This window comes from Bombus bifarius, unplaced genomic scaffold (genome assembly GCF_011952205.1).
Source record: "Bombus bifarius isolate JDL3187 unplaced genomic scaffold, Bbif_JDL3187 scf7180000007971, whole genome shotgun sequence".
NCBI classification, from domain to species: domain Eukaryota; kingdom Metazoa; phylum Arthropoda; class Insecta; order Hymenoptera; family Apidae; genus Bombus; species Bombus bifarius.
In genome coordinates, this window is record NW_022884357.1 from 52820 (window position 1) to 77615 (window position 24796).

Here is a 24796-nt window from a genome sequence, read left to right on the forward strand (position 1 = left end):
TATCGAGGAAAAGTGAGTCTCCGCGAACGATTCCTGGAATCGTGGCCCGATTCAATGATTCAACGAGGCCTCTTCTCCTCTCCATTTCGCTAAGGGGTGACAGGAATGTTTGTTGAATCGTGTTTGTCAAGGCTCGACAAGGTGGATAGAGTCGTCGGAGGGATTGCTTGGTCTACGCTTGCACCTTAAATCGAGGGTTTTCTGTATCCGTATGTGAAGTCTCAAAACGTTTGGTACAACGCAAAATAGCGCAACATTTTTAGAGGATCTCATACCTTTTTCTAAACCACTGTATACTTTTTGTTGTTTTGCGCGATGTTTCTTTTGACGAAATTGTCTATTAATCGTCGAAGGTTGAATAGTTAGTTTAATCGTGGAACGATTTTCTAAGCGATTTAAATCCAAGCCACCCGTCGATGAAGTGCGAAGTTTCGACAACGAAAGGGAGAGTTTCTCTTGGAAAGTGGCTTTAGACTGCAGGGTGGAGGAAGAAGGGAGAGGTTGGAGAGTAGAGGTCGAAATTAGATTTGGCACGAGGCGGCAGCGTTTCGTTCGGGGCAACCCTAACGCGCGCAGAAACATCTTCAAAGCGGTTCGAATTTCATCGTTTCGGGCGAGAGCTCGTCTCTCACCTTGAACAACCTTCGCTGGGTGGAAGCGCATTGTGTAACTGGTAATTGTAGTTTGTCCAAGCAATCCATTTTGCCTTCTATCTTCTTCCTCGGGTTCGATCCCACGACGTATCCCTGGCTACTCTCGTCCATTTCATCCCTCATCCGGCTTTCGTTCTTTCCGTTCTTTCAGATAACTCGCGTGCACTTAACTTCAAAGTGCGTGATTCGAAAGACTAAAATTCGTTGAAAGGATATCGATAGAAGTTTAATTTCCTGATGTATCTATTATAGTAATAGAATAGGAGAGATACAATACGAAGCATTTGTATGATGTACAATTATGTATACTACCGACGAATGTAAAGAAGGAGACGTATATTTCTAGCACATAAAGGGATAATAAGATCGTCTTTATTCATGTTAGCGCAAAAGTAAAATTATATTTACAGCGAAACCTACCAACGCTTGATTTTAATAAAAAGATCCTCTTCTTTTATAAAATATACGAAGACCTCTGTATTACTTACGTGTGTAAGAAAATTAACTCCGATAGCGAGTAACTATATCGCTCCGAATACGTCAAGATTACACACTGCCCCTTTCTCAGCGAAGCAAAAAGGGAAAGAACAGAGGGAAGAATTAAGAACCGACACGGTTTGGCGAAAAAGGGCGAGCCTGCCGGAAGCCAATGCCACGTGTTGGAAATTGATTAAAAAAGCTGGTCCATCGGCGATCGGCCCGTTCCCGTGGGACGTCTCTTTTGTAGCAGCAAACCGAAAATTCGATTGAACGTCGCCGTTGGTTTGGATAGACGCGCCCCTTGTCCCTTTCTCGGTCTACAGCATCAAAGACAGAACAGAGCCCCGTTGGCCTTCCCGTTGCTGACCGTGTGTCCCCCTCTTTCAATGTTCGTCTATTTGATCTTTCTTCCTTACCCCGAGTCGAGTGCTGCTTTTACGATCGGACGGCACCTATCGAAACATGTAAATGCGATTTAGAATCCCTTTAGCCTCGTTCCACGCCCATCTCCTCTTCCTTCTCGCTCTCTCTATTCACACAGCCCTCTTCGCCATTCAACTTGTACGCTTTCTTCCCGATCTAACTGGCTCGTTATAGCGGGATTATGCCGATAACATATTCAGCTCGGAGAATAAACGCGAGGATGATCGACGGACCACCGATAAAGCGTTACGGCTGTCTCTCTGCTAGCATCTCGTTGACACGGCCACTTTATTTGTTCCCGTTCCCCGCGAGGGACACCGAGATGTCACGTATCACCGTCGAGGATCCACCGACATCTTCTTTTTGTCGCGAATTGACCGTACGCAAGTGGAGCACATGTAAGGACGTGGTTACAGTGTGTTTTCTCACGGATCGTTGGTCTGACAAACGAAATCCGAATATCGAAATGCATGAGCAGTATGATTGGTGAAAGTAATTTGAACTTGTCCCTTTGGACAATTATCATAGAAAATCTATACGAATATTCTTCCTCCAACATAATTATTCTTGCTTATTAAATTATTACTATCCTCCGCAGCGTCTGTCTTTTCTCTTCTTTCTGTAACTCTGTAACTCTGTAACTCTGTAAGATGATGCGAACGCATTTGAAACATTATTGTTTTATCGATGTTCATATTGTTGACTAAAGTCAACGTCAGTGTACAGGAAGCGCTCGACGATGGTTGACTACCATTAATATCGAGAAGATCAAACATAGTAAAGTTTCTATAAATGTTCAAATACTTTCGCTAGTCACTGTTACGTCGTAAGAATTTAGAAAGCGGAGTCGTATAAACGGCAGCGTATTTCGTGGAATTTTCTGCAGTCGCGCCCAGACGCTTTAAAAGAGAAACTCTTCTTTTTTCAGAAGAAACGCTGATGAAATATTAAAAAAACACAACCGCAACGTATTTTGCTGGTCGCAGCGATCCGCGTAACACAGTTTGAAAGGGTCTTAACAAATTTCCCGCGTTTGCCCCGTGTTCCCGAAGGCGTCGTTCCTTCTGCGAGAATGATCCACCCTTATAAATTTCGCAACGTTTTATTCTCTCCTCGGTCTCGCCCCGCTCCTCGTTTCAGTGCGGATTTTTACGACATGCCCCACCCACGACCCGATTCCAACGGAAACATGTAAATACTTATGACGAACGTCGTGTATAGACGATTTCGTTTGACGACGCGTCGTTTCGCGACACACTGTGCCCTTTTCCTGCATAACCACCCCCTGTAAGGGGGTGCAAAGATACGAGTTTCATGGCGGCTAGTTTTACGACAGCTCTTTAGAGATATTTCACTCGCCCCTTCTTCCTTTCCATTCTCCCCTTATTCTTCCAAGTAAACGGTCTGTTTCCTTCGTTGTTTAAAATAACCATTCCCTTTCGTTTATTTTTCCCTAACAGTATGTTGAGAATTCGCTAATAATGTTCGTATTTCTTAGTTGCAGTGAATACATCGATCATGACAGACAAACGGCGTTGAATTCCTGCCAAAATGTATGTGCTTTGAACTATAGGTACTCGACCGATCGTGTGTTTAAATTCGTTACATTCCCTGATCTATTATCTATCCGGTATCTCGGCGCAGATTTGTCGTTACGAATGAGTTACGAAGCAAAGAAGATGTTAAAAAATCGTAGAAACGTATGAGAACACTGATCGTTCCACTTTTATCACCCACTCGAACACTTAAGATTGTTCGAGTCCTGTCGGACCATTTCAGATCTTTAAAGTTTTCCAACAGCTATAATTTCGAGCGTTACGCGAATTGGAAAGTTTCCGTACATTCTGAACGTGATTCGAAGCGTCTGGAGCCCATCACTGGCTCTTTGCTTCCGGCAGGGATGGGCTACAAATTTTTATGTCGACTCCCTTGCACGCGATATCGTTCCGCTCGCGCGGACGCTCGATTGTTTTTGATCGTTAAACAACGAACGTGTTCGTTCGCTCGTAAACTTGCTCGTTGTTGCTAACTTCCATCGAGGAATTTGAAGGATCCGTGGAAGATCGATGATATCTTTAATATCAAAAAGTATCGACGATACGTTACTGATCCACTGTGTGCCATCGATACCTAACAACTGGAATATTAATCTTTTTATTTTGAAACTGATTATTTTTTAAGTATTCTTTTTTAGCACAATAACATAAACTTCTTCACGATGATGCACGTGCCACGTCATCTGCTAGACTGTCTCTGCACTGTTAATTTTGAGTACAGTAAATCGTATCTTTTAACGAATGCACTCAGGTCGAGTTCCTTGAAATGTACCTTTTATCTATCCGTAAATTTTATCGACACACGATGCATCGCCAGTGTGGAATAATTCAAGTTTCTTCGAACTTGCAGCTTAGTTGCAGATGCAACGGAAACTTTTATCTCTGTCTTTCAAACAGATTCGCGCTAAGGATAGATTACTAAAATACAAAGAAGAAGAAGAAGATTCTCGAGCAAGTTTTATCGCGTTCCATAAAGCAGAGACTGTTCTGAGAAGATCAGAAAGAGTCGAATGGGCCGCGATTCGTCTCCGGGAATGGACCCCTTGAAATCCACGCTCTCCCATTGATATTCCCATCGTTTCTTTGTTCTTCGTGCGGGATCAGCGAAATCTCGGGATGGTTTATCGCGCGTAACGTCGTCGTGACTTTGACGAACGAAAACTCGAGCCTTCCACTTCGAAAAAGGTATAACCTATCGAGGGTTGCCGTTTAACGATCCTAGTTAACGATCGCAGAAAAATAAAAAGGAGGTAGATGGTCCATTTTCGGTTTGTCAATGCCTTTTCCTTTTACAAACCCTCCGTCGTTTCTTATCTTCCCCATAGTTGTCACTGCGACATTATTTTACAAAAATATTTCCGGTTCCTTCTGCATTTTTACTTTTCCACAGATAAAGTTAACTAAGTTGAACGCGTTAATTTCATCGGTCAGTGTACGTCCGCTTCTTAAAGGGAATGCCGTGTTGCAGCGCGAGCGGTTAGAGGAAGAAGCTCTCCTTGACGTGTAATATAGGGTTGCTCCAGGGTCAAAGGATGAATAATGCAGAGTAAAATATGTAACATCGCCAAAGGGCGAGCGGGTGAATAACGGCTGCTTGAAATACACGCAACGACCACGGTGACTGGCCAAAGAGATGGCTCGATGGAATCCACGTCTCGAAGGTTTCTATCAGTTGTTTCTAGAAGATTCTGGTTCGCTGAAAAGAAAGCAAAAAATTTGGAATTCCGTTCCGGAAGCCCGAGTTAGATTCAAAGGATTTTTTACGACCGCCACGCAATCGTTTCTCGTTTTATAAAAGTTGCATGAGACAGCACGGTGGAAGAGTGGAATTTCAAATTCTGTGATTATGCAGCCGGCGGCTGTAAGGGTGTCGTTACTGCCCTTCGAGAGGCAAGCACCAGGGGGTGGCGATTCGCCTTCAGGGCAAAAATCCATTCTGAAATCGGTTATTATTCGGGGGATATCGGTTCGAACTTCGCTGTGATTAATAGACTATGCATATTTTCACGCTATTACGGGGAGGCCGCACGAGGCTCGTTAATTGCCGCGGGTGACACGGATTTTCGATTGTTGCAACATTTGTAAAACCAGATTAAGGATCGAGGTGAGCGATAACGCTCGTAGATACCCTTTACGAGCATATTACACGCGATATTTTTCATAATCTTTGAAGCTTTCGATAAATTCGCCGTAGTTATTCGCATTTATTCAAGCTTTCGCGAGCGTCCTAATAGCTCTGAAGAGGGTCGTAACTGGGCGACGTAGCCAAGGGCCAGTGGCCAGTTCGAGGGTTCAAGATCGATTATTATTCGTGTTCGTTTGCGTTGATTAATGGGCGACGCCTCTCGCTCGAAACAGCTGAAGCGGATTCAGAGTAAGCAGAGAGAGAAAGGGCAAGAGGACGGAACATGGTAGCGAACGGAAGTCCTGAGAGCTGTCGCGCTGTGAGACAGTTTGCTGGCAGTCCCGTGCCACCAAGACATTGAATTAATCGTCATTAGGCGTCCCGGGTCGACTGAATGCGGTGTCAGCCGTAGAACGGTGCTGCTGCCACCCTCTTGTCATTAATAACGCTTCCCTCTCGCGAGAGACGCCCGATCTGAAACGTACCTTCGACTCCATCGACTTTTGAAGACTTTTAATCCGCCGCCGTTTGATTTTCATTCGCTCTTTCCGTGAGATCTTAAACGGGGGAGTGGATTCGAGAATCGAAGCAAAGTCAAAGTCGTGATTGGCTTCGATTCCAACCGACCAAACTTGTTGCCGATGAAGCTTGGTCCCTAAAGATTGCTGGAAACGCGGAAGAAGATCAATCGTGATCGTACTCCTTTGTCTCCTTTTTTCTCTTCGATTCGTCTCTCTCGTCATTCTTCTTACGATTCGTTCGTTCATCCGAATATCAGAAAGTTCTGTGATCTTTCTGCAATCTTTCACGCATCTCTGATTCTGACCATTGAAAATTCCCCGCTAAGAGGACATTTTAATTCTTCGTTGGCTGGTAACCCTATACAGTCTTTACGACTATAATTGGAAACTATCTCGGCGATGGAGGCACGTCAAAATCGTGCAGAAGCGTCGTTACGCGCATAACTTCGACGATTATTAATATCGCGTAATTATTATTACAATCGTTGGCTTTTCTCTGCACCAATTTCGTGGAGGAGGGTGAGCCCTCGTCGGGATTCGAGTATTTAATGAAGCAACCCTTATATGGGTCGTTCCCAGGGGGAGAAAGGTCTTGCCGTTTCCATCGTTATTACGGTGCAGACTGACGTCACTGTTTATACAATTACGTTTCGTTCTCCAGAGATACAAGCCTCTGGTTGACTAGATAAACTGATCGAGCTCGTCGTCTCGGATCGGCTTGTTTTATTTGTGCGTTAATGATTATTCCAGAGATTTCGCGAATAAATGATATTATAGTTGCGTTCGATTCTTCGAATTTTAATCTTGCGCGTCTTTGACAATCAATGACATTCTATTCGATGATTTTCGATATTATAATTGGAAGAAGTTGCATTTCAGACAGATGTCTTTTTTATTAATACGTTCGCTGCCATCGTTGCTTGGAATAAAATGTTCGCAAAAATCAGAATAAACATCTGAATCTTGTCGGTGAATGTGCAACCGAGCAGTCGTGGCCGAGTGGTTAAGGCGTCTGACTAGAAATCAGATTCCCTCTGGGAGCGTAGGTTCGAGTCCTACCGACTGCGATCAATAACTTGCACGAGAAATTTTTTTTATATTTTATATACGTAGAATCAAACGCGACAACGTTCGTTTATGTTAAATACGTATCACCACAGTTTCGTTGAGACTCGCGATTGCGATGCAAAGAGATACCGTACCGGGTATTCACGCTGGATAACTCTGCTGCGATCAGAGCAGAAGAAGTCGAGAAAAAGATTTTTAATGTTTAAACTTTGCAACGATTTTAGAGAGTTTCCAATGATAGAAAACTACGATTCAAAGATAACTAGTAGTTTCATACTTTTTCAGTTTACATTTAAATTAATGATATTTTCTAGGACTTCTAAGACCGCCCGAGTGCAAATCGTAAGTAAAACAAGGAAATCCATCGGATGAATATCCGTGGCGATCAAATGGTCTGTTTCTGTCGCGAGACTAAATCATCGTTTTACATTAGAGTCGAGCGTAATAAAGTTGGAGAACGCAAAGGATGCGGCGCAACATTCTCCCTCATCTGTCCTGGCGACCGGCTGTTTGCCTATCTCCGCGTATATCTCCCTTAACGACGCGAAGTCTGGTGAAACTGTGATACAGCCGCAATATTAATAGGGTATACTCATTCCCGCCCCTTCCGGTCGCCCAACATAGCCAGATCCAGCCCTAAAGACAAATCCCGAGCTAATGTTGTTAGCTGGTCCTACGGGAGTCGTGGCGTGTTCTCAGACAAACAGACAATGCGTCGAGTGGATTCGTAAAGCCCGGATAAACACTCTAATATCTGCAAGATCGGACGTTAGACCCCATCCTTGGTCTCGTTTATTTTGGGATCGCTCGAACGTACCGTTGATCAATTAATTCTATCTGGGTTCGATAGATCGACACGATCTTCGTCTCCAACGTTCAGAGTGGAGTATAGGGGAAAGGATTAAGAACAGGAAGAAGGGCTAAGAATAACAAGAATTTCATTCTCCGAAGCGGTGATCGATTAATAATTGAATCGTTCAGAAGTCATATCGATTAACTCTACTAATTAACAATAATTTTTCTAATTTGTCTTCGAACCTAATACTATTTATGTTACGTTGTTCGAATAAGTAAATTTTGATCGTCGAATCGAGATACTTATTTGTTAGAAATTAATTGCATAATTACGATATCCGATGAGACTGATATTTGCCAAAAGCGGAGTTGATCAAACGTGTAGAAATGTACGGAATACGCATAACACGTAGGAATATACAAAATCTTCAAGGAAAATACTTGTTATATCATTCTTGAAAGCATCAGAAATAGATCAACGAATTGTAACAAATAACACGTACTTGGCAATTAACTAGGTATCTTCTCCAATTTTTATATCAAATAAAAGTTGATATTTGGTAGAAATCTACTGCGTGGAAGAGGTTAGCATCAATCGCGAACAGATATCGACGACGAAACCAAGAAGAAACAAGTTCCGCGTGGATAGTACGTCCGATGGACGAGGGTCAATTAAATGCCATTAGCGCCGCTGGATTTTGGCCAATCCCTGTAACGAGGCTAACACACGGAGGATATCGAAACGGATAATACTCGCGTAAACCCTCGGGTTGCTCTGGATCCCTGGACATCGTGGACCGTAATCGGATTGCTAGCGTGTAGCCCGAGACGCGTCCACGTTATCGTGGAACATTAATTTTTATGAGCTTTCGATATGACCCACGTAGAGCGTGCAGTCCCACCGAGACATAGCAATCCCCTTTCAGGTAGTCCAGGAGTAAAGATCCTCTTTCGCAAAGAAAATAGAATACGGGGGTTGACGGTTTGACCGAATCGTATTTGGAATGCTGCTTCGACCAAGGTTTTAGGTCCTTGCTCGTCCAGCAACGTATCAACGACATTGATATGTCCAATTCAACAGCAGGATAATAAAATAACAATTCGTTAGGCAGCGCAGTTAAACGTTGAAACCAGGAAACTATGGCAATTAAATAGCTCATAACTCCTAGTTAACACCTGTGTCTAGGAAACTCGGAAAATTTGACCAGTCAGACCTGTCGCTCAAAGCCGATGGGTTACTTGTTAATAAATCGAGTCAGTGAAGAAGAATCGTATTTCTACGACACCTCGTTAAGCTTTGTAATGTACTCGTATTATCGAGACGATACGAAACAGCAAGTATACTACTTACAGTTAGTGCAGTGTAGTACTACCGTCAATGTATATACATATAATAACGTAAATAAATCGATACTAAGCCGACGTCGTTCATGCATTGTAGTATTACGCGGACAGCCTTTGCTCGTCTATAAATAAAATCCCGTAGTGATCAGACTGCAACAGTTAACAATTAATATCACACAGCACGATGAACTCCATTAGAGTCATGTTTCTCGATCGACATTTCCACAATTAGTTGATCGTCGGAGAACACGAGAATAGAGCCAAGAACGAGGGGGCTGATTAATAACAATTAAACGGCGTCGTCTCCTGGAGATACGCAATGCAATTCATCCATTCGAGGATTGAACGCTATCTAAACGAGTGATGTGTAAGCGTAGCTATTATCGTGGCGCGAGAAGCCTTTTCTCGAGAAGAGAGAAGGAAAGAGGCGAGTCGGAGGTCGGCAATTGTCGCGTCAACTAATGTTACGGTCTATCTTGTAAGAGCTCGACTAATGGCCGTCTCAGGAGTCGCTAATATGCCGTAAGTAGGACCGTCAACGGGGGAACGCAACTCCCATAATCGTAACTGCAGTTGCCTTCCGCGGAAACGACGCTTCCGTTCCATGGGGAGTTTCCGTGTTAAACGAGCTACTCTCGCTGGAAATCAGCCGAGAAAGAAAAGTCGACGTGTGTTAATATCTCTATCTTGTTCCTGTCAAGAATCTAACTTATACTGCGTATGCAATAAGATCCTTGGAGTTTGAAGTCGTTCATATTATAGAAACATTTCTCTAAAATTGAATATTTTTGCGTGCAATTATTTCTATAATGTACCGTTCACAATTTTTTAACCATGTATTACAGGAGCGTAAATACACTTTGCCTATGTAACAGTTTAAACATTTAAAGGAAAGCAATTATATCGCGTTCCTGATTTCTTAGATCGTTTATGCAGGTAGTTTCACCAGTTAATTTCATCTTTCTCTTCCTCACCGATTCAATGGCGAACGATATAGTTGCGAAAAACTACTCAATTTCCAAGATGCAGAAGAGGATGGAGAATTTCAAGCGAGAAGTCACCTCGAACCTTCCTTCGAACAAATTCACAAACGCATTAGCGTTGCTGGTGTATTCGAAAGGAGGCGGGCTCGTCGGTTTCAGGCACGCAACGTCGGTCGCATCGATCAAACGCTCTTTCGAGGATCGAATAATCGTGGCGTAGCGGCGCGGCGCGGTGGCCAATGCATCGATGCAGCTACGCCGCTCTTCTTTCGCGCCTTTCCGTTCCGGCCGAATATACAAAGCGAAAAGGCCGTTGCGAAAGCAGCTCACGTTGTTCCCTTCTCCTGGCTGGTATTGGCCGCTGCGATATTTCACCGTTATGTTTAATAATTCGCAGACAGTCCGATGGAGAAAGCCGCTTTGACTCCACCCTTCTTCGCTCTTTCGACCTTTTTCGTCGGCTTATTTCTTGCTTCGTCGAGGATGTCGTAGTTGCCATAAGTTTCGCCAGCCGTGGTGCGTGAGCCACTTCAAGTATGAAATGAACTACGTGCCACTCTTACGATATCTGGCTTACAAAGTAGGAGTTATTCTCCTTTGAATATATTTTTCAGTAGAATCTTAAGTACCCAGGATTTTTGGACAAAAATCAAGACGTTTCTCTCATGTTTGACACTGAAACTAGTCTAGAGTACAAATTGTGTCAATTTTGTTGCAGGAGTATGTGTATAGTGCTACGGTGTTAAACATAGAGCCTTTGGATAACAGATTGTTGGCAAATTTTATCGTGTAAGATAAAATAGGAATATTCATCTTATATTCCAGACCTATCGACAGATAATTTTCGTGTATTATTTTCGTGAATTATTTCGACATAGACGACAAAATAAAAATGTTATCGAGAAATTTGTTGAAAATTCGGGAAATGCTTGCAGATGCCTACGAACTATTCCTTTTTTTACGATAGAAACGTCGTAGCTTTTGGTTTACGTTTGATTTCCCTGAAGGGTGCGTCATCTGGAAACCAACAAGCTGCACCTGTTTGGAGCTCGCAAAGATCATGGACATTTTCCAGGTGTTTCCGTCTACACGTTCGGCATTCCGGACGTATTACGGCTGCTTGTACCCAATTTCTCTGTTCTCCGCTTGTCCGTTGCCGCCGCAAGATATTCCGCCGCTCTTGCGGTCGACTCGTATCGCAGGACGCCATGAAGGAGGTGAGTTCTATAAAGGGGATGGGCGCCTCTGGGAGTACAAGTTCCGGATTCCCGTTAACAGTAGTTTTACGATCCGAACTTCAGAGAGATCAGCGCCGTCTTCTATGAATATTAACCCTGGTCCCTTTAACCGACCGACCTGGCCGATTACTTCACCCCCATGCGTGCAATTATCCTGGACCCGAGACTCTGAAACGGTCTTAGTTCAGCTTTGCATCGAGAGTCATGGGTCGGGTCTGCTAGAGAAGAAACAGTACCCTGATCTCGTCGATTTATATGTTTTTCAGAATTTAATGTCATTTCGCGATCGAAGAATAAACGATATAGTATAGTTAGCATATAAGTTAAAAATCAAAAGTAACGACTATTGAAACAAACGTCATTTTAATATCTTGGATAATTAAAAAGTATTAACACGATGGAATAGTACGTTTTCTCGTGAAAATGCCCTTTAGGATGTTTTACATATCCTTTCGTGTTATCCGTATTCTCCTCGTTTCTGTATCTTTGAGTTCTGAATTGTTACAAAACCAGGAAGATAAAGAAGAACTGCGTCATCCACGTAGCAACGAACGATTTTCCACCTCACGCGTTTTCTCCCACGTGCCCTCGTTATTATCATTACCACATTTATCGCCCCCATTTACAAATCCCGTGAAGAATGTCACGGTATCGTAAGTAAACAAGCGAACAGAGCTCGATCAGACTGAAACGAGTTTCTCGCGTTCACAGGGGTAATTTACCATGGACAATGGCTGAACCGTTCGGTTACCGAGCCCCATCCGTATTCACCGGACGAAGCGCGATCCGTTACTTCGTCTGCGACGTGGAGCCTGCATTGTGCTCGTGGTCCAGTGCGGAATTACGCTCGCGAGTCGACCGGACGAATCGGTCTTTAGATCGGGAGACAACAGGGGGAGGACCATGGTTAATGGGAATCCGTCGGCAATTTCGCGTACGAACTCGTCCTCCTGAAACGTGACGGGAATGCTGGCGAATTTGTTTTTCCTTCGTCCCGGCAGTCAGCTGGAGGGTGTAAAATTGGATGGCTTGCAAAATGGATTCTTATCGTGACGGTTAATGGCTGGCCATGGTGGCTAGATGTATTGCTCGAGAATGGAGAAATCGAAGAACCGACGATCGTTTCAGTAGTACATATCGACAGAAAGATTCGCACTTGTTACTTAATTTTTAAGACTCTAGCCGCTATATTGTACGAGCGCGAAGCTCTGTTCCTAATTTGGGTCAATGAATCATACCGGATCTAGTAACTGGTGTTTTTATTGAATAAAAAATAGTTGCGGTCCGAAGAAGATACGAAGGTGATAGATAAGAGTCACTGTTGAATAGTTAATATTATTTCCCCTGCAAAAAGGATCAAACTTTTGCGCTTTTCTGTCGTATTAAATTTATCGTAATCTTCGCAGAACGAAGACAGTGATTCATCCCGTAAGCTTTATCGTTCGCGTCTTAATTTATGAAACATTTTCTTCGGCCTAGATGCATGCACGTTATCCAACGATTTATAGGAGCCGTATCATATCCACCCTCGGTTGGCTGTCGTTCGTTCGCGTGTATTGATAGAAATTTAGGCGGACTTCTGAACAAGGCCGTTGCGTGTCCCGCAATCAGCTTGATGCGCGATTGTCTTGGAACGATCTAATTTATCTTCCAGTATTCCAACAGTCGGCCTCTCCGCATTGCGAAATTAATCAGGCGGCTCCAGACGCGCCTTTGTTGCCTGCCGCTCGTCAAGACCTTGCTCTTCCGCGATAGATTAACAAATACGAGCCGCGTCTGGTACTATCTCTCCACGGGTCCCACTCAATCCTAATATTCTTGCCCTTTAACGAAGCTCTATCTCCCTTCTCTATAATTTTGCAATTCATCTCACGCAAAATTTCTCAGTGCAATACGACGTATACGATGTACGTGAAACAATCCTTTTTCGTAAAAACGATATTTCTAAAGTTAACGTTGCAACGAGCTTTCAAAGCACCGCTGCGTCGTTACTTTGTAACGTTCCCCCGACATCCGATGAAATCGTCGTAGTATCCCATAAATTATCTCCAGTTCGTGTTTTTATATTCACGGCGTTGAAATCGCTAGCAATCAGAGCTCTATTCCGAGAAAAAGTAGCTAATGTCTTTTCCAATGAACCATTTCGCTCCTGCCTCGGTCACCCTCTTCGATTAACCATCGATACAAGTCTCCCGAAGTAATCGGCGTCGAAGTTTCGGTAACGAGCCAGTCTAGCTGGTAATATTCCCACGACGAGTTAAGGGGTTGGAGGAGCAGATACTCGGGGGACCTAAAGACGAACGTTTCCTTTTCGTGTTCAACTCCTCTCGCTACTTTGCGTGCCAAGTTTCAACGGAGCGTGGGTAATGGGCTCTTTTCCCACTTTCCTCGCGATGGAAAGCGAATTCCTCCCAGGTGAACGATGTTTGCCAAACCTCGGCCGACAGGGGGTGCTGCATCCACCGGTTTCAATATCGATCCGTATGATAGAGAGCGTGTTTGATCGACTAGTAGATGGTTGCCTTTTGCACGTCACGATAATAGCGTGCATTTCAGGTAGAGCTTGCCGAGATTAAGCGAATTGAAGTGCCTTCTCGACGTTTAGCCTATCGTTGGCATAATCGGTCGGATGTACATTCTCAAATCTATTTGCAGATTCGCCGTATGACCGCCTACATTGCGATCAATACGCTTTGACCGGTAGGTCGACGCCTCTGTTTGACTATGAAGCTTCCTCTGAGGGTCCGATCGCTATAGAGCAAGATCGTTACATAAAGTGTTTCAGAAAATTGGTGTCAAACCTCTGCAACATTTATGAAATTAAGTAAAAATCTTAATAAACGTATTTACGCAAGTATACTTACGAGTATAATTTAAGAAATGGAACTTGGGCAAAAGTTTGTTTTACGTGTTAAATATCATAACAAATACTATGTTCTGGATATTTGATACACTTTTGCGAATTATTCAATGTTATTTCCAAAACCTCCAAATTCTATAAAATTCTTTTCAATTCTTTCCCCTGTAAATACGTTAAACTCTGCAGCCTAGTCGTTAGAAAGAAGATCTTGAAGGCTGATTTAAATAAAAGTAGGTCGTATGTTGGCTACTATTTTCAGTGCTAATTACTATCTTGATATGTTGCAATTGGATTTTCGGTGTTTCAGTCGATATGCTGTTATCTTAACCAATGGGTATCGTATTGATATCGTTTTTTTTTTTCAAAACTTATCGTACAAGCAAAATAAATTCTTTACGAGATAGAACAAGTATCTGTTCGAGCGCATTGCGAGATACGGTAACTATATTGTTTGCGTTTTGAAAATGTATCTATTCTTGCTGGGTAAAGACCAGTTGAAAATGTTAAAAGTGATAAAAATTAAAAAGTGTTTTCTTAGAAATTATGGAATGAAGTGACGAAGACCAGGATGGATATCAAGCGTTTAAACGAGATTAAAGAAATCGACAGTGAAAGTAGTATCTATTAAAATATTTTTAAATTAATGTCACATCTCTTGGATTTCTAAGTGTATTGATGTTACGTATCTCGATGCTGTTTCAAAGGATTTATAAAGTTGGAAAAAGAACAGGTAGCAAACACAGTTGTTATGTGATCTATAGCTTTAACAATCATTTATCGTGCATTTATTTATTATTATCATTATTATTTATTAATATTCCTTATATTATCAATTATATATAATATTATTTATTATTATTCCTTCAAAACCTTAAGTAGTCTTATCTATTAGTTTCCATTACGCGTTTTTATCTATTACTCTTATCTATCAGAAAAGAACTGTTCGTCGTGTATACTTGGAAGGTTCTGAGTTGTTATTTTCGATAAATCCAATACAATCATAACTTCTGATTGCTTTTATCTGTTCCTGTCATCATTAAAACGTGCCTTTTGTTTAATAAAACTTTATACACACAAGTTCACCGGGACGAAACTTAGAATTGGTATACGTATTTCGAGCAGTTTTTCAAAATCGTTTTTCCGGAAACGAAGCCTCCTATGCGGAACTTTATTCTACATTTTCGACTGATTTCTTTTTATGAGGAAATAATTCCTTGGTCGGCTGTATCACAAATCGTCGAATATCCATATCACGTGATGGTGTGCGAACGAGTGGAATACTTTTGTCCCTATGCTGCCTCAAATACCGAGCGACGAACAATACTAATAAATATATTGATCTATATCAAAAACTCGTGATACGACGTCGCAACTTTGAGTAGCATTCTTAAAAATGCATATGGAGATACAAGCGTAGATTCGTGACTTTGTGTAGGGTGAATTTTGTAATCACGACAGAGTCGACGCCGGTCTGGTACTTTCCAGCGTGTTTCGTAGCTGTTTTCGTGCCACTGACGCCGTGAAATCGTAAAAAATTTGCCATTCCCGGAACCGCAAGGGCAACCGCGATTTTCACAAATCGGAGTGGCACGACAAAAACTGCAGAAGCAGAAAATGCAAATTTTCGACGGTGGCGTCGCGCGGAATTTCCTGCTTTATTACTTCACCCCCCGGTGTCGACAGACCCAGACCGACGAGAGTAGATAGCAGGAGGGAAACAAAAAAAAAAAAAGAAAAGGAACGAAAGGATACACGCTCCTGTGGATCGTCGTTCGCGGGAAGAGAGCGGCGTAGTCTCTTTTTTTCTTCATTATTCCCGCGACGTACACTTATTCCCCGGTCTCGTGGACGTCGCGTTTTCGTTCCGACGATTGTACGCCCCGACAATGGACCGACGACTCACGCTGAAGTTTCGATTCTGTCCCCGTCAATTCCTTTTTTTTCTCTCTCTATAGCAGGCCAGCTACTACTTCGTCTCTTACTCCCTCTCTGTCTATCATTGACAGGAAAAAGTTTCACGTCGCTCGTGAAACTTTCTCATTGTCTCGAGTTCCCTTGTTTGACAAGGCTCGGCCACGGACTGGCCGGTTATCGTTCGAATTACCTGAAACCGCACCATCCAACGGGACGAAACATATTTTTCCCTGCTCCCGTAGTCGTTTCGGTCTATTGTCTCGTCGGCTCGGGTGTTCCGCGACGAGTCGATGTCGCGACGCTCGCAAGAGAGGCTTTTCTCTCGGCATACGGAGTCAATTTACCGAGGAATTAATTCTGCTGTCAACGAAGAGAGGCAGAGAGGTTCGAAAGGAGCCAACCGTGGCTCGAGTGGCGACAGAGTCTGCGTCAAAGCGAAAATGGGACGCTTTAATTGCGTCTTTCGGTTTGTTTCCGCATTGTTTTGGACCTCGATAATCGCGTTGCCTCGTTCCAGCAACTTCGTCAAGTGGGCTTGTAGCGAATTTTTAATCAAAGCCTGACGATGGCTTCCATTTCTACAACTTTCGAGTCCGCGAGAATTCCATTTCGTAAAATAATCCTCAAAAAAACATTTTCGTACGTGAACCTTTTTTTTTTGTTATCTTCGTGTCTAGAATATATTCTACACGTATTGTTCGATACATCTATGTGTTTCTTAACACCCAGTCCAATCGGTATCTATTTTTCAATTAAATACCAAGTAACGTGTTTGAAACCCTCGTTCCATTACAATTTCATTTCATCAGAGGCAAATACTTCCACGTGTAAATTAACCAATTCCAAATAGCACTGGTCACCGTTTCCCAAAGCAACCAGTTGGAAATTTCACGCGAACGCATCGAGATCCACCTTCGGTGTCCCTTGGCGATAGTTCTAACCTGGTCTAACCCTTCGTGGCCGTGGACCCTTTTGGCACGAGCGTCGGATTAGATTTAACCATCGGTGGAGGACGGAGGTGAGTTCGCTTCATAATGACTAGGGGGATCCATTGTCCATCCGGGCAGAGGCGAGGGTCGCGCGGCTAACTTCGCCCCGGAGGTATTGGCAACCGTGAGCAGGGATGGGCCTCGTGTCCGTCGCTATCCTCGACGAGTTACAAAGTCATTGTTTGCGATGGCTATTCCCGAGAGGCACGAATACGTTATTTTCGACGTTATTCCCGGTGAGAAGCTTTTGGTAGAAGCAATTCGATTTCCTCGAATCTCTCTCTTCGACGTACATACGTGATCTTATCAAAAAGTAATGCGACTACTTTCTTTATAACTTGGTTTGGATGTCTCGATAGACAACAAATAAATTACAAATATTTACAAAAAAAATAACAGATATTTTCAGTCTTGTTCATTTCTTAACTAATTGTACATTTCTAACGCTATAGAATATTTCAAGTTATACGTGGGTACAGAACCTGGTGCCCTTGTTTGCTTCGAAGCTGAGAAAGGAGCATAGAGGTACGTGAAATCGCTTTCATCGCGATCATCTTTTCTTTATTGCGAAGGCAAATTTAAAGTCTTTCGACGACAACTAAAACTGCTCTGTATTTTCGCCTAATTATACTTCTAGCAACAGCTCATAGATGACGAGTATTTTATTTACGCGTTACGTTTTCGCGAGCACTGTTTTCGATTACAGCTGTTATAGTTTGCGCGTCTAATCGATTATCGTGATAAGCTTTGCCAAAACACTTGATGGCGGGAATCGGACACGTAAGTAACACGAAACGAAATTGGTTACGGCAAGTACATACGAGGCGTGCAATTTTCACGACGTGGTCATTCGATATAAACCGATAAAAACGTGTAACGTAATCCTGATTGGAAGAGTGCTTATAACGGAGTGACGTTATACTCTGAAACTCTCTTTCCCTGTTTGCCATTACGTTTTTATTTTGTTTGTCATTACGTCCGGATGATGTATAGCGTATATACACGTTGATTCTTGGAACCATAGCCAGACGATTCCATCGTATTAATATTATCCATATACTTGTACCATTATCAGTATGATAATATCATTTTTCTAAACGCATCATTCAGATATCGATTACACGCTAATAAGCTCTAGATTGAAGGAAGGAACCACCTATCGACGGGTAAAGACCGCATGGATAGTTCAATCGTCTGAGTAGGATGGTTCGAGGGCAGCGATCTTCCTTCTCTGAACGTCGGAGAGAGAACGACTGCACCGAACACGGTGCTCAATCTCCGCTCTCGATCCTGGTTAACCGAATGGCCTCGCACAGCAACGTTCCCCAGATCGTCTGTACCAATTAACACCGACCGCGCTCACGAGCACACCTAACGGGCAGCTCGCGCTACCAATAAACCCATCCTCGCATAAAATACGAACCGATGTCATTAATCTCAATAGCGAGGCTGAGGCCAGTAATTAACGCGGCCACCAAGGCCGAGGGCGGTACACTCTTGGCCAAAACTTTCGTCGAAGAAGATTAATATGAAATTGCTCCGTCTGAATCGTTCTTTTCTCAAATAAAATCGTAACCGCGTGTATCATTACTTATACGAAAGATACGATGATAGAGTCGCAATGCATCCAAATCAGCTAACAGCGGATCCACATCGCTGAAAGATTAAAGAAGAAACACGCACTTGACCTAATTTCAACATATATGATTGGTACATACCGACAATGTGTGACAATGTGTACAAATATACAGGTTATCTTCGAAATGACGGTACAAGCGGTCGGATGGTGATTCTACAGCAGAAAGACAAGTGGGACGCCTCGAAATTAACAAATAGTACACGTGCACCTGACGCATATTCAAGCTCGTTTCGTTTCAAAAAAGTGTTATTTCGTGTTGAGGTTATTCGATGTGTAAACAGAGAAACTCGTGGATAAATTGTAAGGTAGAAAATATATTTAAATAGAAGTGTAATTATAAGTAAGAATACAATTTGAGCTGATCCAGATCCGCACGCTAGCTGTGTTATCCAATAACTGAAAACCCCGAAGCCAACGTCGCCTGTCTAATGTTTATGGTCTGTCTTCGTCGCAGTCTTTTGTCTACACGCTGTCGATGGCTTCGGTGCTTGAGAAAACTAAAAAGACCGGATGTAGAGTTTTCTTAGAAGTGGCGACCACTTCAACATTTCGAAGTGATTTCGAAGACACCCTGCATTCCTTGCTACAAATGCCAACGGCTACAATAACCTTCACAGACAAATTGCACTCCGTCGCGGATTTTCATGGGACATGGTGTTAATCGCTACGTACGAGAAGGAACTTCAGAATGTTAAAGCATAACTATTCCGAATTGTAATCGCAGGAAAGGTTTTAGGAAACCTTTAGAAACCTTTAGAAAGGAAAGGTTTAAATTCCTATAGCGCGCAGCGTCTTCTTACAACATAAGAGTTGTTTTAATCGGCGAGATCTATCGACGAGATCCATCGGCAGATTATCGAAAGAACGGCGAGTTATCCAGAATTGGCGATAAAATAGCTCGGAAGGCAGAATGTCATTGGAAGGAGCGTAATTCGCGGAACATGAATACCATCGAGAAGAAATAGAGCTGGTAAATCAGAAAACTTTCACCGGGGAGAAGATAGGCAGTAGTCTGAGCGAAATTATATTTACCCCTCGTGCTCCAGGGATATATTATTATTTTGGGGGAGACACTTGTTAGGATTCCGTATCCATGGAATCCCTACTTATTCTACTTCTATAGGACGATGGAAATTCCGTGGTAATTCGATACCGATTTTTCTTATCTTCTCGACTTTCGTCCATTCGTTTGATCATCGCTTTTGCTTTTATTTTTTCGTTAATAACTTTCGGCAGTTAGGTCGGCAAGGATTTTACATGTATATAAAAGGATATGTGAAAGTAAAATTATTGGAAACGTTAGGCTTAACTACGTGTGTCAGGATAGATGTCTTACAATTACATAAATCTTTCTACGAAGATACGGTACAACACGAAGAAGGAGGAATATGCGTAGAATTCAGTACAATTACCGTTCGCACACGGCTAAGACACCGGTTGATAACGGTCCACGGACCGGCGAAATTGATTTAGAGCTGGTGGTATCCTGGATGGCATCGGCGGCGCCGATAAATCAGCGCGAAAAGCAATTTAAACCGGTACAGAGTCCGATCATCGTAACCCTGGCAATAGCGACTGGCTGTGGATTCCCAACGTTGGCATAAGTTTTCATTTGCACCGACCCGCTAACGAAGTCTTCGACGATAAATTTGCCGGAGCTTTTCCACACGGGGTAATCCCATTGCCGAGGCTAAAGCTGGTCCCGAAGCTCAACGAGGATCGGCCTTCTCCGCGCGAATTAAGACGAATCCTTCCGATATGGTTGCCTGCACGTTGCTACCGATTTTCTCGATAAATTCTCTACGGAAAATGGGCCGATAGTCGACGATGCAATTCCTACAGATTTGTTCCCATTCGATCGTCTATGCGTATTGAAACGAAAGGATGCGGTTAAAACACGTTTTATACCATGTCGTTTATTTTCTTGAACCGAGGAAACTCGAAATATTAAATCGTTTCATAAGTAACGTCGTACTGATCTACGCAACCGTCGAAATTCAATGGTACTTATCGTTGAATAATGTATTATACATCTGCTGTTTTCTGACATTATATTTTCCAAATACTATGCGCATGAAAACGAATTAAATCGACGTCTCGACTAACTAGAACAAGCGTTTAAAAATATATCAAAAGACGACAGAATGTCGAAGCTTGACTATCGTGAATCATAATAATAAAGAGAAGACAGTTTGATCTATTTAATTCTAAATAATTGCGGAAGTTGCTCGTTTCTGTTGCAGCGAGGTGCTTCCAGATTTAGGCGTCCACTTTCTCGTGACTCAGCTATATTCGTAAAAGTTTCCTATCGTGAGCGTACAAAGTGCTTCTGTGAATCACTGTAGGTGCATAACCCGAGTCTTGTTAAAAGATCGTCGTAATTTCATAATCCCGGTCGATTACGCAAGCCAGCCGCAATGCTCTCCCCTAATAAACGGTCCTCCGGCTGGTTGCATTATATAGAAGACGGCCGTGAGCGTCCGGTATTTCGCGTTATTGTGCAGGGGCCGACGAACGGGCTGCATTGTCGTTTACCAAGGGGAAAGGGATCACCATGGATGTGGTCTGGACGTTAATGGCATGTGCTACGGTCCGCCTGTAAACGCGACCAGCCTGCATTGCGGCTGCACCTGCACACCGTTGCGATTCCAAGCCGCGGTTCACATTGTAGCTGACCGCACCGACTCGTCGTCGCTCGTCCTCGTATATCGTGTATGCGAACACCTTCTGCCGGATGCAGCTGGCCCATCAAGGTGAGAAAAGAACAATCGTGGACAGGTTTAAAAGTCTTTCTCCTTTTTAAAACACCGGTCATCCACGTGTCTGCGTTCGAATGCGTCTCAACTGGATGTCCCTGCCTACTCTGCACTTCTTTCAGTCGTTTGCCCATGTTTGATAATCGTTCGAGCTATCTCTTTGAGTTGTCAATTTTTGTTGCTTTTAGACAGTGTTGAGATTAGGCGAAAAACAGTTTTGATTCCGCGTGAATCATTTTTAACTACTCCTTCGAATTTTGTCGACTTACAAATGCGGTATACGAGCTCTGTTCCGTTCCTGATCATCGTCATTAATTGTCAATCGTTATTACGAAATGGAACAAGAAATCACTATGAACAAAAGTTCAATGAGTTCGTGAGTTTGCGCAGCTTTCCTGTTTATTTCTACCATCTAGGAGGTCCCATTTTCATTATCGTTTTTATTTCCTTGAAACGGGCCGTTGATTTTGCAATATTCGGAACTTCAGACACATCCGGAGACGATAAACTTTTTTTATTTCCTTCGATAGATCACGAGTTCTGTTTTTAAAGTTTCTTCTTTCTGCAAGAGGGTCCGAAGAAGCGAGTGACAGAGAGCGATAGTTAACGATGGCTTTCTTATGGGTGTTCGCCATTAATTCGTACCACGCTCGTTCCTCAACCGGCACCGGATGAAGTTCCGCGCGTCCGTCACACTCTGATTCCCCTGAAGCGTACCAGCCGCGAACCCGAAAAGGAAGCAAAGTGAAAAAAAAAGAAGCGAAAAACAAGAACGAATGTACCAGGGTGGAATGAAAGAAGCGTGGAAAGGGGAATATCGGCGAGGAGGCGGTAGGAAGCACGCCGCGTTATTGCACGCGACTGTATGGTTGCGTGCATAATCGAGGGCCCCGAAAACGTTCGAAAAACACCACGACGCCCGGTTCGTTCACCCCTGAAACGAACTTTCTCCTCTTTGTTACTCGTCCCGATCGAATCTACGCGCCCGATACCATCTGCGTGCGATTTCTCGACGCACCTGTAACGCTTTCACCGTATCCCGACGCCATAACGCTTCATCATGGTCGCAAAATTCATCTTTTCCAATCCACGATTTATAGCACCGTGAACGTCCGTTGCATCACGGGTCGTCGCCTCACACGGGAACAACGTCCGCGATACAACGAGCAGACGTAATGTTCTCACGAAATAATAGCTTTTATTAATTCGCTTGCAAATTCTTACCCATAAATATTGATGCACGAAGATAATTTGTTGAGAGGAGAAAGGTTGGTTATCGTAATGTCCCAAAATTCAGAAAAGGAATAGCGATAGTTCTCGAATGGTTTACAACGCCTCGACGAAATGTATCGTTCCAGTTCAGAGTTTAACAGCTTAAATACCACAACTTTCGTTCGCTATTGGATGTCATGGATAGTGTAACAAAATGTTGCTCGGGTATTTCGCTCATTTTACTGTGTATGTCAATGGGTTAAGAGGTTAACGATTAAATATTTCATCGGAATGGAGGATGTAAGATATTACCAGCGAATCACTTCGGCGGGAAAATTCAACGTCTCGGAGGGAAATGGCCCCGGAGGTGAAGCGAGGCTTTGAAAAACTTCCTGCACCGCCTAATGGCACGAAAAGTCGAACGGGGTCTTCTAGTATTTCCGTCCCAACCCTCCTGTTCGTCAAGGAGAACACGCGGAGGGTGTATCCCGATCTCATTCCCTTAGGACCGCGTCAAGCAGACAACGATTGCTTGCGACTTGGCACACGAGGTTCCCCAAAATCAGTGAAAAAATTGTGCGACTCTATGGGGAAGCAAACGATTCGTGTCTTCTTTGATTTGCTCGTTTGTTCGGATGAATTACAACAGGACGTGCAAATGGTACATTCAGGATTGGCCTTGAAAAAGATTCCGATGTATGGAATTGTAAATAAATATTACCAATTGTTTGGTAATTATTCGTGATAACAGTCATAGCATATCTTCGTATTGTTCGATTCATGATTATTACAGTTAGTTGGAAATGGAAGTCGTGAAATTTGGCGTTTACTCGCGTCCGTAATTGAAATTACAGTTTCGAGACATTGATCGGGCATCTGAAAATTATCGGAGTTGCCTCTGTCGCAGGCATGGACCTTCAGATAACTGTGATTAATTCAGCAGGGAGTAGAGATGCAATCTCGATGTCATTTGCATCGTGCGACTTTTTGAATTCCTGGTAACAAGCTATTGATCGATGTGCTACATCGGCAAACGCAACACGGTATTTGGTGATTAATAACGTAGCAAGTAAACGTTTAATTTCGTCTGGTTCGAGCAAATTTCATCTGAGCAAAGACTAAGAAGCATCCTCGATCGTTGGACGTTCATCGGAAAATCATTAGTCAAACGTACGAGCATGAGGAAAGATTAAATCCATCGAGACTCCTAATATCGATTTAATCCTACGTGCTACGAACAAAAATCTAGAGAAAATGGACGACCACGTCAGAATAAGCAACCGTCGCGTTAACGTATTTCCCCGTAATATCGAGAATTATGTAAATGTCGGATGTTACGAGCGAGCTGGGGTTGTTGGTTAAAATCGAAGCGTTATTTACGAGCGAGTAGAGGCGGAATTCGAAAGCGGACGACACTTTTCCCTCTTATTTTCGACATTATGCGTCGTTAAATTTGCACGCTACCAATGTTTTCTCTCGCAGAATACAGGCTTTGCAACGGGGATTCTTAAATCTTTAAAATATTATAATTGGCACGTTGTACGTCTTTCTCACCTCTCCAAGAGTCTCGTTTAATTTATCGTATCCTTTGCACATGTTTGTTTTCTTTACTTTCCAAATCGATTGTTGCAGAACGTTCGATTTTAAGGCACGTCATAAGTCAAAGAGGATAAAGAATCGCGTGTTAACGGCAGCCATCAGCGGTGGCAAATGGAAAGAGGCGCAACCCAATTTCACCGCGGAGGAAAGAGCTTCGATTGCCACATACTGGCAGCCGTCACGAACACTTCCACCGAGAGGGAAAAGCTGCGGGGGGGAAAGCTTGTCGAGCGACGACAGCCCGTCCCATCTAGATGAAAGTGTGACGAAACCCATACAATATTCAACCTTCGCGAAACCTTCTCCATCATCGGAGTTTTAACTTTGAAATTCAACCATTTCACCGACCATCCTCTACCTTAATTTCTCCTGCAAAATAAATTTCATATACATCAAATTAATTTCATATTCGTTAATATTAGTTTTAGGCGTATAGAAAATTTCGTTGCTTCGAAATTTCGAATAAATGGGACAACGTCGATCGTTAAATCTTTGGCTCGTCTTTGATTATCGATTTTTTCACGGATTCTGTCTTCACGCTTTTTCATTTTCTATTTTCTTTCCTCTGCTGCGCTTTCATTCTGCTCGTCGTCTGCTACTCGTCCAAAGATCATCTCTATTTCGCTGTTGTACGCCGAACT

General features: G+C 43.0%; 1 non-coding gene across 1 annotated transcript; it reads left to right on the forward strand.

Moving 5' to 3' along the window:
• The first annotated feature begins 6743 nt into the window (after window positions 1-6743).
• Trnas-aga lies at window positions 6744-6825 on the forward strand. Its single transcript has one exon. It is a non-coding gene; the product is annotated as a tRNA-Ser (tRNA).
• The last annotated feature ends 17971 nt before the right edge of the window (window positions 6826-24796 follow it).